Source organism: Macrotis lagotis, chromosome 1 (genome assembly GCF_037893015.1).
Source record: "Macrotis lagotis isolate mMagLag1 chromosome 1, bilby.v1.9.chrom.fasta, whole genome shotgun sequence".
Classification (NCBI taxonomy): domain Eukaryota; kingdom Metazoa; phylum Chordata; class Mammalia; order Peramelemorphia; family Peramelidae; genus Macrotis; species Macrotis lagotis.
This window is the reverse complement of record NC_133658.1, coordinates 233950344-233969055: the sequence shown is the minus strand read 5'-3', so window position 1 is coordinate 233969055 and position 18712 is coordinate 233950344.

The window sequence follows — 18712 nt, the reverse complement described above, 5'->3', positions numbered from 1 at the left end:
CCCTGGAGTCAGGAGTACCTGGGTTCAAATCCAGTCTCAGACACTTAATAATTACCAAGTTGTGTGGCCTTGGGAAAGCCATTTAACCCCATTTGCATTGCAAAAAAACCTAAAAAATAAAAAATATGCTTTTAAAAAAATGACAAAACTACTCAAATTAATTTACATATTTTGTTCCATAACAATTAAACTACTAAATAATTACTTTGAGAGCTAGAAAAGAAAAGAAAATTCTTTTGAAGAAATGAGAGTTCAAGAATATCAAGGGAATCAACATGTAGAAAAAATGAGAAAGAAAGAGACCAAGTAGTATCAGATCTCAAACTATACTACTAAGTTGTAATCATCAAAACAAGTTAGTAATGGATAATAAATAGTGGTTGATCAATGGAACAGATTTGGTATACAACAAACAGTAGTAAATTAATTTAGTGTTGCAATATAGTATTTGATAAACCTAAAAATCCCAGTTACTAGGGCAAGCACTCATTATTTGACAAAAACAGGTGGAAAAACTAGGAAAACAATCTGATAGAAACTGGGTGTATATTAATATATTGTGTATACTAACATAAACTCAAAGTGGGTGCATGATTTAGACAGAAGGAACTTAAAAAAATAAATGAGTGGATCAAGGAAGAAATTTCTTGTCAGAGAAGTTCATAAGAGGTAAAATTGATAATTCTGATTACATAAAATTTAGACAAAACTAATGCAGCTAAAATTGGAAGAAAAGCAGAAAATGGGAGGGTGCAGAATCTTTGCATCAAATTTCTCTATTGAAGGAAGGTTTCATTTCTCAAATATGTAAGTAACTGAATCAAATTTATAAGAATAAGAGCCATTCCCCAATTGATAAATGGTCAAGGTTTCGAGAGGAAGAAATCAAAAATATCAATAGACATTTTTTAAATGTTCTATATCTTTAATAATTTGAGAAATGAACATTAAAACAGATCATCAGATTGGCTAAGATGATAGAAAAACAAAATGACAAATGCTGGAAGGATATAGAAAAACAATTACACTAATGTGCTGATGGTAGAGCTCTGAGCTAAGCCAACCATTCTGGAAAGCAATTTGAAAATATTTCTAAAGGGCTATTAAACTGTGCACACCTTTTGACTCAGCAATACTAGGTCTATACTGCTAAGAGTTCAAAGGGGGAAAAAAGGGGGACCCATACACACAAAAATATTTATAGCAACTCTTTTCATGCTAGAAAAAACATTGGGACCTGAGGGGATATCCAACACTTGGGGAATGGCTGAACAAGTTAGAGCATGTAAATATGATAGAATACTATTGTGCTGTAAGAAATGATGAAAGAGAGGGTTTCATTAAAATCTTGAAAGAGTTATATGAACTCATGCAAAGTGAAATGAGCAGAACCAGAACAATCTACACAGTAACAGCAATATCATAAAAATGATCAACTATGAAAGACTTAGTAACTGATCAACATAATGATCCAGCACAGCTTCAAAGAACTCATGAAGAAAAATAGGTAGAAGAAAAAAAGATGAGGAAAGCAGAGAAAAGGAATGGGGGGAAAAAAGATGAAGAAAGGGAATAAAAAGGAAAGAATAATAGTGCAAAGGAGAAGGGAGGAAGAGATGTAAGATAACTAATTAGATAGAAAGCACTGAGTCCCAGAGTTTCCACTAAAAACTATTAATTCCCAAGAAATAAACTTCCAGATGTTTGGTTAGAATAGTTTCTTCTCAATAACTAATAATTAAAGTTATCCCCTTAATACAAGTACCTTTCCTCTAAGATTGTCTTAATCAATCCTATAAATATCTACTAGTTTGAAGTTGTCTGAGTGTTATCTCTCCCATTAGACAATGAATCCCTTAAGAGTGGGATCTTTTAAATTTTAAAAGATCAGCCACATCCAGGGAAGGAACTATGGCATTCAAATGAAGACCAAGGCAAATGGGGTTCAGTGGCTTGCCCAAGGCCACACAGCTAGGTAATTATTAATTGTCTGAGGTCGGATTTGAATTCAGGTACTCCTGACTCCAGGGCCAGTGCTCTATCCACTGAGCCACCAAGCTGCCCCGATTTTCTTCAATTTTTAAAAGTTGTCTTATGTCATTTTTTTCCTCTCTAATGTTTTTTCTGTTTGGATTTGATTCTTTCCTCACAACATAATCAATATGGGATTTATGTTTAGCATTGTTATAAATATAGGGCCTATATTAGAATACTTTCTGTCAAGGGGAGAGGGAGAGGGAAGGAAAGGAGGGAGGGAGAAAAATGTAAAACTAAAACCTTGCAAAAAAAAGATTGGCAAAAACTACTGTTGCATGAAGCTGGAAAAACAAATATATTAAAACAAACAAACAAGAATAAAGTACAAACAACAACAATAAAAAAAGAGTAGGATCTTTTTATTCTTCTTCCTTTATATCCTCTGTGTTTAGCACAGTTCCTGGAACATGGTAAATTCTTAAAAAGTGCTTGTCAGGACAGCTAGGTGGCAAAATGAATAAACAGAGCACCAGCGTTGAAGGACCTGAGTTCAAATCTGATTTCAGACACTAATTACCTAGCTGTGTGACCTTGGGCAAGTCACTTAACCCTGGCTCCCTGCCAAAAAAGTGTTTGCTGATTTGACTTGACTGTTCTTAGGTTCTATAGGATTACATTTATTTTACAGGTTGCTACTTCTTTTTATTTCTGGCAAAAGAAAGAATAGGGACAAACAAGTGGAAAGGATGAGGAGGTCAATACAGTGCTTTCTTTCAGTTAACTCTGGTAATTTTCCAAAACTGAGTAGATCATTTTTCTATGAGACAGAGAGAGAGAGAGAGAGAGAGAGAGAGAGAGAGAGAGAGAGAGAGAGAGAAATGGAGACAAAGAAACTGAGAGAAAGTGAAACTGAGAGAGAGAGAGACAGAGACAGAGATAGAGAGAGAGCTTGTACTTATGTAGGTTATGATTTATATTGTTTTTTACAGAGAACAGTCTTAATGGGGCCTGTCTTTTCCTTTATAGCCTTGTAAAGAGAGCCTGGAGGCTTAATTGCAATGGGTGAATCCAAGGAATAAATAAGGAGTGAGTGCTCAGTTGATGCTTTGCAGAACTTGTTGAGTTGCTCTTCCCACCTTTTGAAATGGAAAGAACAAAACAATTGAAACTGAATACTGGAAATTTATAATGAGATTATAAATAAATAAGAGATAAGAACAAATATTTCCTCTTTCTTTATTGCATAAGTGGAAGATGGTAAGTATGGAACACTATATGTAATGTCACACTTTTTCAATGTTTTAGTTACTTTTTCTGAAATTTGATTATTATATGAGATATTTCTCTTGGAGGTATTTGGGAAAGATATATTGGAAAATACAAGTGATTCTTTTAAAATATCAATAACATTTATATTTTTTAAAAAAGTAAATGAGGGGTAGCTAGGTGGCACAATGGATAAGAGCACCAGTCTTAGAGTCAGGAGGACCTGAGTTCAAATCCAACTTCAGCCACACTATGTGCCCATAGCAAGTCTTTTAACTCCATTGTCTGACAAAAAACAAAAACAAAAAAAGGTAAATGAAAACTACCTAGACCAGTCTTTTTAAAAAAAAATGCTGCTTAATAAGTGGTTGTAGAATAAATCGATTTTTTACAGAACACAACCTCTAAGAAATAAAGTGGTAGTGCTATAGTCCATGAAAGAGCACTAGATTTGGATCTGGATATGAAAATATCAGTAGGTGTGAATTCAGTAAAGGTAACTGAAGTAATCAGGTCTAGATAAAGATGGAAAGGGAATCTTAGGTTATTTTGATGGTGCTAAAGGTGAAGAGCCATCTCCTGAGGAGATGTAAACATAACTATTTACACAGAAACTATATGGTGTCTGGTGACTATGGTGGTTGGAAACCCTCAAATTCAGTTCCCTGAGGTGCAAACTCTCTCTCTCTCTCTCTCTCTCACTCTCTGCATTTATTTCTCTCTCTGTCTCACCAACAGGACATGGAGGAAAAAGTAAATCCAACCCTAAAGGTTTACAGTAGAATATGGCTCCTCACTGGTCAGAGAGGATGCTAATGGTTCATTCCTCACTCCATTCTTCCTTTTTGTGGAAGTTTCCCTAATCCAATGTTGTTTTTTGAGGGGAACTTTTTCTCATCATAAACCATTTCCAGAAGTATAGGAGAAAGCATTCATTTATTCATGGAAGACCTTAAATAGCTCTAATGCCTGATCTTTTCTCCTTTAGTATTTATATTGTTTGTGTCTTAATTAAATGCTTTGTTACTGGATTTGTGGTTCTTGCAGGTCTGTGAATAGTTTTACACTGTATTTCCATTAAAAAAAAGATTCAAAGGGCAGCTAGGTGTCAAAAAAGATAGAGCAATGGCCCTGGAGTCTAGAGGACCAATGTTCAAATCTGACCTCAAACACTTAATAATTGACTAGCTGTGTGACCTTGGACAAGTCACTTAACCACACTGCCTTAAATAAATAAAATTTTAAAAAAAGGAAAAAATTATGATTCAAAACATCACACAGTGAACCTGAGAAAAATAGCAAGAGGTTCCAGAGTCAGAGTTCTTAGGGGGTAAAGAGAACTTTTGTTACAAATGTTTTAGAATGCTTATTCTTAATAAATCTCAAATAATATCCATTCTCAAAGAGCACATGGTGAAGTGGCAAGAGAAATAGATGGTGCTCAAATTGCATTTCTGCCCTTATATGTGACACTGGACAAATCATTTAACCTCTCTGAACATGTTTCCTTGGTTATAAGGAAGTTGGATGAGATGGTTCCAACCTGATTTTCTTATATCTTCTACATCTAACCAGCTCACTTGTTTTTCAGTCATATCTGATTCTATGTGATCCCTTTCTCGGTCTTCTTGGCAAAAATGCTAGAGTGGTTTTTCCTTTCCTTCTCCAGCTTATTTATAGATGAAGAACTGAGGCAAACAGAGTTAAGTAACTTGCCCAGGGTCCCACAACTTAGTGTCTAAGAACCCATGAAGATAAGCCTTCTTGATTCCAAGCCCAGAGTTCTATCCACTGCACCACCCATTCTTACACCTCCTCAGCATCCTAATACACATGCCTCCACCCTATTTCTTGAACAAGATACCTCCTCTCCTGAGTACAAGCACTTTCAATGGTTGACTTCTCAACTTCTTCATCTCTGTCCAAAGAAAATCCCACTTTTCACAGGAAGTCTTTCAAGATCTCCTTTAATGCTAGTGCCCATATGTTTTTAATTATTTCAGATTTATCCAGAATATAGCTTACATAATCATTTGCATTTTCTCTCCCCCCCATTAGACTGTGGGCTCCTTGAGAGTTTTCTTTGCTTAGCAAAGTGCCTAGCACATAGAAGGTGATTAGTAAATGATGATTGATTGATTGCCTGTTCATTGACTGATTGACTAAGGCCTCTTCTAGCTCTAAATCCATGATCCTATGGTCCCATAACCCCAAGAAAACAACCCCTGCTGAAACCTATGAGGTTAATTAAAACAAACTTTTTTACAATTTATTATTTCATGTAAAAAAAATTGAAAATGTTTCAGCTGAAATCTTATATGACTGAAACTTCCTAAACCATCATTTTCCTAAGACAACCACATTTGCAGAGGTATGTTATTGTTCAGCTGGGTCTAACTCTTCATGACCCCAGTTGGGGTTTTCTTGGCAAAGATACAGGAGTGGTTTGCCATTTCATTCTCCAGGTCATTTTATAAAGGAGGAAACTGAGGCAAACAGGATTTGCATAGTATCATGCAGCTAGTAAAAAATCAGATTTAATCCTATGAAGATGAGAATTCCTGACTTGAGATCTGGCATTCTATCAATTTCACCTTCTAGCTGCTTGGGAGAAAATAGCTTCTAGAAAATTTAGGGACAACTGTGCTGTCATTATTTCCTAAAACCATGACCTCCAGCCAATTTTAGATATTATATCTGAACTAGATGATCTCTTCCAGCTCTTGTCTGTGATCTTGTTTTGACTATTTTTGTGTCCTTTCATTCCCTCATTTCCTGACATTTGTGTAGCAAAGTGAATCAGCCAATCTGTCCAGCCAGGCGGTATTGAGTCAGGAACAGCTGGATTTGAATCCTGTCTCTGATACCTACTAGTTGTGTGAACATGATTGGGTTATTTAAGGCTTCTCTGAGCTTTAGTTTTCTTCAAAATGGAGGTATTAATACCCAGGGAAACAATTTTTTTCTGAGGTCCAAATGAGAAAACTGATTTACAGGATGGTTATTGCTTGTTTGTTTAGTTGTTTCCCAACTTTAAAGTACTATATGAATATCAAGGAGGGGGGTGTCATTTTTGGGTTTTTTTTTTTTTTGTCCTGACCTGTGATTCCATTAGTGTCCTGAATTCCTGGTGAGTAAATTCTCTCTAACAATATAGCTTTGGTAGCAATAAGTGGTGTCATGGATAAAATATTAGAGCTGAAGAATTGAGTTCAAATCCAGCTTCAGGTACTAAACTGCTGTTTGACGGTGGACAAATCACTTAATGTAGGTCTACCTCAGTTTCCTTATCTATGGAACTTATCTCCCAGGGTTGTGAAAATAAAATGAGATATTTGTAAAACATTATGAAAACCATAATGTACTATATAAATGCCAGCTAAATATTATCATTTCTAGCCATTCTGCAATTTACAGTTTTAGAATCCATAGGCTGGGGAAGTAAGAGATTATGCAACTTCCCTAAGGTCAGATGATAGCCCAGATTCATAACCAAGATGAGCCCTTTAGTCATTATGCCAAGTTCTCTCTCCAATGATGAACTTGATTGTGTGTGTGTGTGTGTGTGTGTGTGTGTGTGTGTGTGTGTGTGTGGCGTGGGGGGGTGGGAGTGGAGAAGAGATAGGAGGAAGAGAGAGCGAGAGAGAGAAAGAGAGAGAGAGAGAGAGAGAGAGAGAGAGAGAGAGAGAGAGAGAGAGAGAAATATGGAGATGGAAAAAGAAGCATAGTGGATATGTTGGGGCATAGGGGAAAGCAAAGTTTTTAACTAAGGATTTGTATCTTAATATATTGTTTTATCGAAGTAATACACCTTTAGTGTCCATCTGTCCACCTGTCACAAAACTGTAGCAGGTATAGTAGCCACACTATGATAAAACTGTCCAGCAGACAGGCTAAGCCACATTGAGAGCAACTGACAGGCCTCGAACCCATTGGTGAGTTAAGGAAATGTCTACCCCAAGCATGTGAAGACTTCTGCCAGAAGAATGCGGAGATGAGAACAAATTGTTCCAGTGGACATGAAAGCAGCTGAAGCAGGAGCTATGAAGGGTTTAGAGCTTGGTCAAATACTGAAGACCACAAGGTCATCCACTGTATCCTGGACCATCATCAATCATCTTGACTTGTTTTGCCAATGGACTTCATGACTTGGGAAGAGACAGTGGATCTGATGACTTCGTGAAACTGCCTCACTTAAATCCAATTCATTCTTGAGGCAAGATATGCTGTGAAATTATCAATCCTCTTCTAAAACAAAGAATGAACAGTAACAATTTGATTAAGTTTCAAGGTTAGATCATCAAAAGTCATGTTTCTAGTAGGGAGGCAGTGGAGAGAAAATAAACCCATTCAAGTTTATTTAGAGGAAATGTTCATTCATAATCATTGTCAGCCACAGAAGTTGGAGTCACGTCAGCTCCTACTGGGATCCCCAGGGGAAGATCTCGTGGGTTTTTATAGGAAGTTTAACTGAGTCAAGTAATATTGCTTATTAAGGGTGGGGGGGCTTATTAAGGGGTAGAGAGTCTAGACTCAGTGTGCTGGTCAAGGTTTGGGAACTGATGCTTTGTTTACTGAAGGAATTAGAAACCAGTTGATATTTGAACTCTCTGTTGGCAGGAAAAGGGACTTTGAACTTCCCTAAGGTGGAAAGGGGAATTATACTGAGATTCTTATACCTTGGATCTAAAGAGACTCCCAACTCTGGCCTTAAGAGAGTACAGGATGTCTCCAATAGTCAAAGACACTACAATAACCTTAAAAAATACCCAAAATAAAACATAATATTAGCCTATAGGGACAAGGAGGAAGCACACATCCATCAATGTCAGCTTGATGCAATTTCCAAAAGACTAGGGAGCTGATCTAAAGGGATGCACCTGTGATGGGCCAAGGCAAATACACAGACTCACAGGAAGTCAGTGCTAGAAAGGACCTTCAATACTTCAATGAATCTGTGATCTCATCAGTATGGGTTCATCCTCCACTGTGTAGATTGCAGCCCATCTATGCCTTCTCATCCTGTGAAGCCTTGTGTCTTTCTGTAAATCCTCCAAAGGATCTAGCAATTAGGCTGGATGCCTTCCTCCACAGTTCCCTTCACATTTCAGCACTCAGACTGTCCATTTGTTATTCTCATTCCTGCTACATGACCTTCCTGTTACACAGATTACTCCATGTGGTCTTTTATGCCTGCTTCTTATTTAGAAGTTAATTTTGGAGATATGTTGAAACCTCTCGCTATTGCTCTTTGGCTTACTAGAAATTGTGTCTGATTCTTAGTATCCCATGATTTGTAATTGTGTAACATCAGAGGAAGAATAGGAATAATAGGGGTGGGGGAGGTTTGAGATTTTTTTAGGGGAATAAGCATTTATATAGGATTTTCTGTACAGTACATAGTGTTATAAAAATGCTAGCTCTTACTAGGTGCCAGAACTCCTCACAACTCTGAAGTACTTGCTATTATTTCCATTTTACAATTGAAGAAACTGAGGAATACAGTGACATGTCTGTCCATGATACATGTACTAATGAGTTACCTAGTTTAAACTTTTCCTTCCTTCTTTCCCCTTTATTTTCTAGATGAGGAAACAGAAGTTCAAAGGAGTTGTGCAAGGGCACACAGGCCAGGTAATAGACTAACTATTCAGGTTATCTGACTAGTAATTCATCTGATATGCTCTGGTTATCACCTTGACCTTGGAAGGAATTGAAGACCATTTGGGATTTGAAAAAGCAGCATCTGGTTCTAGGCCCAGCTAGATGTGGAGAAAAGGAGAACTGGGTCTCATTTTCCTTGAAATCCCAAAGTAAGTGAGGAGTTGTAGTTCTCCAGTCTTGCTCTCCATTCTTTCTTTGTTCAGCATCCAAAGTCTTGGTGTGGAACCAGTTAATATTAGCTGCCAATATCAATCAATACTGTGGACTTGATCATTCTGGCTTGTATCTTCTAATAGGAGGAGGGTGGGGAGACGACAATGAAATCTTACTAATTATGTGACCTTTATCAAGTCACTCTGTTTCTTTTTTTCTTTTCTTTTTAATGAGGGGATAGACTATGATTTCTAAGTGACCTCTAAGTGACCAGACTAAGCCTCTCTAACCCCTATACCTTTGTCTAAAGCTTTTATAAACATTCTCTACTGCAGCTGTCTATGCTGCAATATTACTACTATAACTGTGGTGTCTTATTAGATCATAAGCTCCCGGAAGGCTAGAATTATATCTAAAGTTTCTGTCTCCACCAACATTGAGCACTGTGTTTTGCAATAAGTGTTTAATTAATGGTTGTTTTCTAATTCACTACATTTCTATATACTCTTATCTATGAGATAATATTGGATGCAGACAGCACCCTTCTTTCAATGAAGTCTGAAATGTTATCCAGTATTCTATCTGGTAAGGGGAGAAAAGGGAAAGCAGCATAACTATGTTCTGTCCTGAGCCCTGGAAGAAGATCAAGGTTGCTAGAAAAATATGGCTGGCCTTGCACCTGACAGGAAACTTAAATCTTGGCAATAATTTTGTGATTTCATGTGGGTTGATTATGGACAAATACTGTCACAAAAAGGCAAGCTGTTGATGACCAGCTTTGAAGGATAATCATTTCCTCTTTAATTAAAAATGTGTCCAGGAACTCTCACTGGACAATCTATTTTTGTCCCAAATGAGGAAAATGAACATTCTGGTACCTGCTTCTAATACACAGGAATTACCAGTGAAGGCTATAATGGCCAAGAAATATTTCACTAAGTATACTAAAAAGTCTTATTCTGAAATGTGTGAACTACTTCTTTAGGCTATGTTTTCCTTAAAGATTAATTCTTTTTATTATTTGACAATAAAAATCCTAAAAGCATCTAGTACAGTTCCATACTCTCAATATGGTAAGTGAAAAAAGTACCCTTATAATGAGTCCTTGTAAATTTGAGGTGCTGAGTGTCTGTGCAGGGATAGAGGGGAACAGATACATTAGTACCAAATTAACAAATGTTATCTTCATGATACTAGAATGATTATTTCAACCATCCTTTAAAAAGAAACCAAGAGAAACTTCAATCTGTTGCTAAGGAAACAAGGAACAATTTCAAGAGAATGCAACTTGAATTTTAGGAGTAAAAATTTAAATAGTTTTATTGATTTCATTGGTTCATACAAATGTTTGTACAGGAATATTCTGAGTATTTCTCTCATTGGGAATTGCACCTATGAAAAATTGGTTGTATATAATAGGATTTATCATGCACTCAAAAGCAACAGAAAACATCCTATCATGGAATCCATTATCACTGTGCTTTGCAATACTCATGAATATAAGCACTCTGAAGATACAAGTAGCTTTGTGAGGAAGCAGTTAAATGATATAGGAGATAAAGACCTAAGCTTTGAGTCAAGAACTGAGTTCAAATTCAATCTCAGAAACTTATTATCTATGTGACCTTGAACATTACCTCAATTTCCTCAACTGTAAAGTAGGGATGATAATAATAAAATCTACCTCCAAAAGTTGTTATGAGGGCTAAATGAGATATTTGTAAAGGGTAAACATGTTTGGCACATGTAAGTAAATGCTAGCTATTACTATTAGCCAAGCTCCAAGAAAAGTCACATGATCCAATAGAATGAATGAATTTGGTTTCAAAGAGCCTGAGTTGAGGGGCGGCTAGGTGGTGCAGTAGCTAAAGCACCAGCCCTGGAGTCAGGAGTACCTGGGTTCAAATCCAGTCTCAGACACTTAATAATTACCTAGCTGTGTGGCCTTGGGAAAGCCACTTAACCCCATTTGCCTTGCCAAAATCTAACAAAAAAAAAAAAAAGAGCCTGAGTTGAAATACCAACTTTGTCACTTACATGACCTAGGGCAAATCACTCAATCTCTCTAAATCTTAGTTCCTTCATCTATAAAATAAAAGAGTTTGACAGGGTGACCTCTAAGGTTATTTCCGATCTTCAATTTTTGATCCTTTGTAGAGGGTAAAAAAATAAAGAAATGTGATAAAGGACTTGATGGGAGGGAGGGGGAGAGAAACTAGATGATGCAATAGATAGAGCACTGGCCCTGCACTTCGAGTTTAGACATTTATTACTATCCAAATGAAAAGCACCCAAGTCATTCTTAGTGTTCCTTTTATTATTCATGCCTATCTTTAGGAATTTGCCTCAAGAATCACAAAAAATCTAAAATGTTTCTGACCCTCTACGTTTTCCACCATCTCTCTGCAATAACACCAAAGGATGCTTAAAAAAACAAAAGAAAAAGAGGCTTTATTCTGATCAATCAACCAACAAGCATCAATTAAATATTTACTATGTACTAAATGGTAGGGATACAAACAAAAAAGGGAGGAAAAACATGTCTACAAGGAAGTCATATTCTAAGAAGAAAGGCACTAAAAATAAAGAAGAGAGCCTGTAGAAGGCTTGGTTTGAACTGAATCTTCAAGAAAGCCAGAGATGAAGTGGAAGAGAAATCTAGGAATGGGACAGAGCCATGGAGTGAGAAAATGGTGTAATGAGTTAGGAATAGCAAGAAAGCATGTATGAAGTATATGGAGAATAAAATGTTAAAAACATTGAAGAGAAGAAGGGGCAAAATTACAAGGGATTTAACTGCCAAATAGATCAATGAGACACATGTAGTGCTTTTTGTAATGCAATATGATCCATGATAATTAAATCTTGGACCTGGATTTTGACTTTAACTTATCTCCTTTCTCTCCCCTATGGTCCAATCCCAGTCCCAGGAATGAAATACATTTAAATAATAGCCTTAGCAAACCACATAAAAGTAAACATTATACTTCAATGGAATATCAATCTCACTTGGTATGGATTTTCTTTCTTACTATGCAGACTACAATTTATCAAAGTCTTCCTATGCCCCATGATTCTTGTCTATGTGCTCCTATAAATCCTATAGTAAAGGTCCAGCTAATGAGGATTGTTTTCTAGGAAGATACAAATGCACATGAGCTATCCATTTGGCTATCTCTCACTCTTCCAGCTGACTCATTTTTTTTTTCTGGTCATACATTTCTCTATGTATACACTGCCAGTAAAGCACAGGTATATAATAAGCACTAGTTGCTTCTCTGACATCTTTTGTATCACCTCTCAGGTATAAGTCCTGATGATTCCATATTGCAGTCTACTTGAACCCACTGCCCTCCAATCATTGCCCTTTAGTTCACCTGCAACTTGAATTCTTCAAAGACAATGATGTCTCATTATATTTTGCATCACCTTTGCAGAATTTTACCCTGATGCCTCATTGTGATATGGTTTTGAAGACTATGCCTGGCAGCCCAAATTCTGGCAAGTTCAACTGTACTTTGTTGAAAAGACTTTATTAATGATGATTCTCACAATAGGCTGCTTCCATTTTTCTGAGGACTAGGATTTTGTGATGAATTCTTTGAGTTCACAGCAACCCAATGATTGCTATACAGCTGCAAAATTAAATGTGTTCTAAGATGGGACAGAGATATTTGATTATTGGTCATAGTGAGAAAGAAAAAAAAACATGCACAAAAGTCCCATATATAGGAGCAGAAGGATGGTAAAATTTTATGAAGGAAAAAATGGCATCACATACAATAAAATCATAGCCACTCCAAGATTCCTGGAAAATACATGAGAATACTTATTATCCTGGTGAATTGAAAAAAAAAATTTGTAAACTTTCCCGAAATGATTTTACTGGATTCCAGGCACCACAAAAAACTGCTGTTTATCTGGTGGAGAAACATTCTGACACATCAGACTAAAAGACTGGAGGGAATATCATTTAGAAAAATACCATATGTAAAAAGGGAATTGACCTTGAATTAGTTGAGATGGCGGGTTCAGTACTAAATGAGGGAAAAATGAAAACGAGAATTAGTAAACACCAATACAATAATTATCTCCTACACCAGGCTACTAATAACAGACTTCTGTCATGTGAAAGACTTTTTCTATTTTCACATGGTTAAGTCTTCATATATAGAAACTCACTGAGAGAAGTTCTTATTCTTATATCCCTGCCCAGTACCTTAGTCTTATGCAGTGGAGATAGTACTGGCCTTGGAGTTAGAACAGGTGTTCAAATCCAAACTGAGACACTTGACTCTTACTAGCTGTGTGATCTCGGGCAAGTCATTTGTCCTTTGTAGCCTGGCATTCAGGGTCATCTCCAGTCTTCCTGATTCATGTCTGGCCACTGGACCCAGATGGCTTTGGAAGAGAAAGTGAGTCTGGTAACTTAGCACAGTAACCCTCCACTCAAATCCAATTCATGTTCTTGTCATTGTATCACCTCCCTGATATGTCTTCTTCAAAAATGAAGGACAAACATTGGTGGAATCAAATGGCTTTAAAGTGATAGATAACCTTAGAATAGAATCCATTTAAAAAGTGAACATTAACTCAGATTCCAGTTAAACAATGTAATAGAGAAGCTAAACCTAAAGAATAAAATGTTATTGACATTTATAGTTAGAATTCAATTTTCATAGCTCAACCAACTTTCTACAATATATGAACAGAATACAGATTCAAATCAGATGCATTCAATGAACAATCAATAAGTGACTACCAAAGGCACTGCATTAGGCTCTGGGAATACAAAGAAAAAAAATGAAAAAATGTCAGATGTTAGGCAACAAGAACTGTTTCTTTTCTAATGCAACAAGTCAACAAAAGTTCATAAAAGATAGGTATAGAATTCTGTAAAGTGCTGGAATATACAATTTTAAAATATGTATATATTTTTCCCAATTACATGTAAAAAAAACTTTAATATTCTCTTTTTAAAATTTTGAATTCCACATCTCTCCCTCCCCCCATTGAAAAGATAAACAATTTGGTACAGATTCTACATGTAAACATTTTCAAATTAGTCATGTGAAAGAAAACAGACAAAAACCTAACAACAATCAAGAAAAATGAAGAAAAATTTTAAAAATATGCTTCAATCTGCATTCAGACTCCATAAGGTTTTACTCTGGATATGCGAGCACTCTTCATCATAAGTCCTTTGGAATTGTTTTGGATCATTATATTGTTGAGAATAGCTGAACCATTCACAGTTGATCATAACATAAGGCAATGTTGTCTTAGTTTTGCTCACTTCATTTTGCATCAATTCATGTAAATCCTTCCAGGTTTTCTGAAATCATACTGCTCATTTCTTACAGCTCGATAGCATTCTATCACAATCATAAACCACAACTTGTTCAGTCATTCCTTAATTGATGGGCATCCCCTTAATTTCCAATTCTTTGCCTCCACAAAAAAAAAAAAGCAAGCTGCTATATATACTTTTGTTCATGTAGGCCCTTTTCTTAAAAAATCTCTTATGTTTTACAAACCTCATAGTGGTATTCCTGGGTAAAAGGTGTGTCTAATTTTATAGACCTTTGAGCATAAATCCAAATCATTCTCCAAAATGGAGGATCAATTCACAACTCCACTAACATTGGTGTCCCAATTTTCCCACACTCCCTCGAACATGTCATTTTCCTTTTCTGTCATAATAGTCAAACTGATAGCAATGAGATGATACAGCAGTTTTTTTAATTTGCATTTCTCCAATCAATAGTGATTTCAAAAACTTTTTCAATGATTATAGATAATTTTGATTTCTTCTGAAAACTATGTTCCTTTGGCCATTTATCAACTGGGGAATCAATTGTACTCTTATAAATTTGGTTCATTTCCTTATTTGAGATATGGGGCTTTTAGAGCAAATAAATTTGTAAAACATTTTTCCCAGTTTTCTGCATTCTTTCTAATCTTGGTTTTGTTTGTGCAAAAACTTTTTTAACTTAATGTAATCAAAATTATCCATTTTATATCATATGTTATTTCTTATTTGGTCATAAATTCTTCTCATCCAGATTTGACAGGTAAACTATTCCATGCTACCATAATTTGCTTATGGTATCACATCATAGGTCTAAATCTTGTACCCATTTTGACTTTATGTTGGTATTCAGTGTGAGAGGTTGGGTTTTACCTAGTTTCTGTCAAACTGCTTCCCACTGTTTACAGCAATTTTTGCCAAATAATGAACTGCCCCAAAATCTGGCATCCTTGTATTTAGCAAATACTAAATTGCTATGATTATTTTACTACTTAAATTACACAAATTACTTGTGAACTTAATATGTTCCATTATCCACCACACTATTTTTAAGCCAGTACCAAATTGTTTTGATGATTAATACTTTCTAATACCGATTGAGATCACCTTCCTTAACATTTTTATTGATGGAATACACAATTGAAATAAAATGTCTATGATGCCCTTATAAAACATACCATCTAGTAGGCATGTAAGATACTGAGTCCTAAATCACTATAATATATCACATGGTAGGTAAAGTACACTGGAGAAATGCAGAATAAAGAGGGGCAAGTAATATTGACAGATGCAGTTTGAAGGCCTTATGAAAGAGCTAACATTTGAAATGGATGGGGAGGAATTCAAAAGCAAATATAGTATATGGAAACAGAAGGCATAAGAAAGCAAGTTATTCAGTTTGGTTGGAACAAAGAGTATGGGGAAAGAAATAATATAAGATAAACCTGGAAAGATAGGGTGGGACAAAACTGTGGGCCTTGAATAGCAGGCAATGTCAGGGAGCCATTAAGTGGAAGAGGAAGAATATACTCAAAATTGTTCAGGTTTTTAAAGGTTCAATTCCCTTCCTTCTTTCATGATGGCTTTTCTAAAATTTCTAGTCTGCTAATACTTCCCTAAAACTCTACTAGGAAAAATTTAGTATTTATTTATAAATGGCATGTTTTTAATCTCTTAATTTCTAATGCAAGGCTTGTCTCCAAATTATTCACAAGTCCCTCAAAGATAGGCAATTCTGCACTAAAGGTCCTTTGGCAATTTTAATACTAACACTAGAGAAATACAACTGGAAATTTATGTCACACATCAAGCATCTAGCAATTCCAGGAAGACTTTTACTGCACCCACGTTCCAATTTTCTATCTATAACTGACTCAAAATAGGTATTACTCAGTCAATGACCTAGCCAAGTTTGATTTATGAAAATAACTAGTCCTGGACATTGTAATTAAAGAACACAACCTTCCAAGGTCCACTTTAGGTTCTTAATGTGAAGAAAATAGAGACAACCTGCACTTTTGTGCCTCTAGACTTAGATTCATTATAAATTTAATAACATAACAGCTGGGTGTTCACTTCTCTGGTTGAGAGTGAGTAAAACGTTTCTCATTACAAAAAGTTAAAAATGAGAACTATCACTTTCTACACTTGCTAGAATACGAAAGCAGCCTAAATTCTAGGCTTTTGGTTTTCAATTGAATGGCAGAGGTATGTAGCCCAAACCTATGTTTGAAAGATATTTCTAAATCAAAATTGATTTTTAAATGAGGAAGTCAATGTTTTAATCTATCAGAAATTAGGGGGTAGCTAGGTGGCACAGTGGATAGATCACTGGCCCTGGAGTTAGGAGTACCTGAGTTCAAATCCAGCCTCAGACACTTAATAATAATCTAGCTATGTGGCCTTGGACAATTCACTTTGCCGTTGCCTTGCAAAAAAAAGTTTTTTAAAAATCACAGAATTTTAAATTATCATCTATAATGTTCTCTATATATAATGTGCTTAATACTGCGGAATCCCTGAGAATAGTTTAAAAAATTCATCTGAACTTGTGTTTTCTTTTTAATATGAACCTTTAGCAAAATGAAAAACTGAAGTCCTTCAGTTCCAAAAGATAAGACCAAAATGTATCTACAGTATAACCAATAAGCAACAATAACAAGAACAGTGGGGAGAGGAATACTTTATCAGTATTGATAGATGATCGACATTCCAGTTTGGGATGCTGGAACAAGATTTGAAGTTCTGTACTCAAAGCAAATATATTTTACAAGGGGCGGCTAGGTGGCATAGTGGATAAAGCACCGGCCCTGGAGTCAGGAGTACCTGGGTTCAAATCTGGCCTCAGACACTTAATAATTACCTAGCTGTGTGACCTTGGGCAAACCACTTAACCCCATTTTCCTTGCAAAAACCTAAAAAAAAAAAGGTCTTCATAAAATCCTGATATACTTTTAAATTTCAGCAAATTGCACCATATCTTCATTATCAAAAATAATGTTAGTAGGCAGCATTTACAAAGCATCTTAAAATCTTCAAAGTGCTTTACATGATCTCATTTGTACTTCACAACAAACCTGTTAAGTTGACGCCATCAGGATTCCTATTTTGCAGGTGAGAAAAATGAGACTGAGAAAGCTAAGTGATCTGCCCTGGGTCAAGGACTTGCAAATTAACTGAAATCTATTGGAGAATACCAGATCCTGTTCGGTCAGTTCTGCTATAATGCAACATATATTGTCTTTAAAAAATTACAGCATTGTGCAAAAGTGAGCAATAAAAATGATAAAGGCCTTTGGGGGAAAATAGGTTTGGGGACAAAACTCAAACATAAGTCAGCATCATGTTAAAATAAAAAACAGGAACCTAACAATGAAAATAATTTTATACATATTAAATACTTAAATACAAATTAAATGGATAAAAATGCATAAATACAGAATATAAATACATCAGTATTAGTGGCCTCAGGATACTGCTCCACCTGTGTCCAGGTTTCTATGAGGCCCAGGTTGGTAAAAATTCAATTTTTTTCCAGGCCAGAGTGTGGAACTCCAAGAGGCCAGAGCGTGGAACTCCAAGAGGCCAGAGCCTGAACCATGGAAGATGAGGTAGAATTGGGCCAGCCCTCTTTTAGTTGTCATTATTGAACCATAAGTTAAGCAATAAATATGCCTAAAAAAGACCTTAAGTTTGCATAAGAAAGTAAATGTGGGAAGGGCTATAGCTGAGTTATTGTGAAGTGGTGTTATCTAAGCTGTAGGACAGAACCCACAATGGAAACATGTGTACACTTTGTGCTTGGATCTCTGGGTATCATTTTTTTGTTTGTCCCTGATAAAATAATGCATATAAGTAAACATGAGGTTCACATTGTACTAGAATTGTTCCCCAATATATATCAATATATTTGGAACAAATTCACATATTCAGAACAAGTGTTGTAACAGAACTGACTGTTCAGATACTACACAAGTGGCCTAGATGCAGAATTCAACAGGAGAAAGAATATAGAATCGATTTCATGGTGTTTTTTTAATGATCCAAGGCGGTCCCTCTCTCCCATCATACGGGCAGTGAATCATTTTGTTAAGATATCTTAATTAAGGAGGGCAGGTAGGTGGCACAGTGGATAGTGTACTAGCCTTAGAGTCGGGAGGACCTGAGTTCAAATTCAGCCTCAGACACTTAATAATTACCTAGCTGTGTGATCTTGGGCAAGTCATTCAAACCCCATTGCCTTAAATTAAAAAAAAAGATATCTTAATAAAAAAACATTTTAATCATTGAAAAAATATGATCCAAGAATTGCCGAAGAATCAAAAGCTCTATGAGCCAAAG